This window comes from Aptenodytes forsteri, unplaced genomic scaffold, assembly GCF_000699145.1.
Source record: "Aptenodytes forsteri isolate BGI_AS27 unplaced genomic scaffold, ASM69914v1 Scaffold79, whole genome shotgun sequence".
Classification (NCBI taxonomy): Eukaryota; Metazoa; Chordata; class Aves; order Sphenisciformes; family Spheniscidae; genus Aptenodytes; species Aptenodytes forsteri.
This window is the reverse complement of record NW_008794776.1, coordinates 5,044,713-5,047,155: the sequence shown is the minus strand read 5'-3', so window position 1 is coordinate 5,047,155 and position 2,443 is coordinate 5,044,713.

The window sequence follows — 2,443 nt, the reverse complement described above, 5'->3', positions numbered from 1 at the left end:
ATTTCCTGATGGGCCATCATAGAGCATGATAACAGGATGGGGTCCCGCTGTCAGTTCCTGGATAGCTCAGGCTATTTCCCATAACCCCAGTGACTAAATAGTACCGTGAGGAGAGCCTGAAGCCGTGATGCATCCTGCTTCCCCATGCAGATTTCCCCAGGCACCACAGCCGACACCTGGTTCATGCAGGAAGTGAGGAACCATCCCAGAGGAGTCAGATGCGCCCTGGGAACCACAAGCCTTTCACTAGCTTTGAAAGAGAGTCAAGAGCAAGTGGAAACATCCAGCTTTGGGAGTATTTGCCCTGCAAAGTGGCCTGGAGACCCTGGTTCCCACCCACTGCCCTTGCTAGTCAGGGCCTTGGCAGGGTGCAGGGAGGCAGCACTGAGTCCAACCACAGCTCCACCAAAGCCCATCTCTTGCCTCCAACAGTGGCCAATGCCTGGGGAAGAACAGGGCAAGCTTGCACCAGAAACACCCCTATTGCTCAGCAATCTGTGGCTCAGATCACTCTAAATTCCCAACCCAGAGGTTATCTTTGTGTAAACTGCAGGTTTTCCACTTTAATTATCTGGAGGGCTGCTTAGACTTTTGGGGATTGCTGTAGGCTTGCAGAAGGGAGCCCCACTTGCTGATCTTGCCCCACTTGGGCAAAGGCAACGGTTTTTTGTCTGTGGACAATGAAGATGGCCACAGAGAAAGCTGGTCCTTCACATCCACATCATTTTAGGAGCAAATGACAAGATTGTTGCCACAGTCCTGGCCAGAGATGGTCCAAGCGGCATCATTCAGGTGACAGGCAAGGCTTCAAATACCTGCCCATATCCAGCAGGGAATTTACAAGCTCTTATTTTCCAGTCCTATTACCCCACTTGTTTTTTTCCAGTAGTCTGACGGCAGGGAATTGCAGCTCCATTCTCTTCAGCCACACTCAACTGTATCACAGCAGCAGGAGCCCTCGGCAGGGCAAGAACGCGTGGAGCAGTTGAAGGGCTGCACTGGGCCAGCTGCCTATGGCAGAGTCCTTGCTCTCACAGCAGGGTTGCTTGATGGATCATCTGGAAAGACAAACCCCTTAAAGCTTTCTAAGGATTCAGATAAACCTCTTATGGCCCATCAGGGCATCTCCACTTGACATGTTCCTCTGGATCACGTGTTTAAGTCATTATTTTCTATCCCCACTTTCCAATTCTGTGACTTGCTGCTGGTGCACCATCCATCCTTAGACAAACCTGCCTATTTGCTCCACTGAGACCCCACATTTTCCTTTCTCAAGTGCCCATGGTAAGCCCTTCCCCTGCTCCTGGAGAGCCTTAGCCTGCTTAGAGAGCTGTTGCTAAAGTTGCCCTGGGACCAGATCACTGCCCAAGATATGCTTGTTGCCAGTTCCCAGCAGAGTTATTAAAAAAAAAATCTAATGTCAGGTGAAGGTAGCAGACATTGACAGCATTTTTGCAGGGACTTTATGGTGTCCAAAATTGGAACTTCCTTTCGTTAAGACATGTCAGCCAAGTTTTTAAAAGGTCTGAAGTTATAATCTGGCGCTTTAATCATATAATAATGCTTTTCTTCAGTTTTGACATGGATGTTGTTTTGTGGCATTAACTGAAGGGGAATAAGGCGCTATTTCAGTCATACAAAAATTATCTGCTTAGAAATGAGTACGTATCCTTTTTGGTCCCAAATCACATAGTTCAACATGCTCATAAAAATTCACAACCAGCTGTACAGCCTCTTACCAGTAACAGAAGCCCTTTACTAGCAACTTTGACATTTTAATAGCTGCAGAGATACTAGTAAAAAAGTTAGAGTATTTTTTAAAAGTTGAATTTTGTTATTCTCTTAAATGCTGTTCTCCTGAGTGGCAAGTACTAGAGGACTAATGAGGTGATACTAGTTATGCCATTAATATTATTCAGCACTGTAAGATTGATCTCTTTATGAATTAACACTTATGTCTGTATGGCACAAGGAATTGCTGACTACAGACCAAACCTCCCTGCTCGTGGAGGAGTGACAGAAAGGGCCCTGGGCTGGGCTGCACTGGAGATCCCATCACTTCGGCCTCCCCTCTGCTCTGAGGCCATTTCTTTCCAAACCTGCTTAAAGCAGAGACCCTTGGTACAGACAGGCAGGTCCTGCCAGCAGCCCAGAGCCTTCTCATTACAGCCCCGTCCTAGAAGTGCAGCAAACACAATGTGATCGTCCCTTGCTGGTGATGTTGAAAAGAGAGGAGGTGAGTTCTTCCTTCCTAACTTGTCCCCTACTTTTGCCACTACAGACGAAAACAGCTGGACCAAAACAGCCTGATTCTTGGTCAAAAATAGCAAAGAAATTTGAAAACTGCTTTTGAGAGGAGAGGAGAGGAGAGGAGAGGAGAGGAGGGGAGGGAAGGGGAGGGAAACGGAAGGGATAGGGAAGGCAAGGGAAGGGAAGGGAAGGG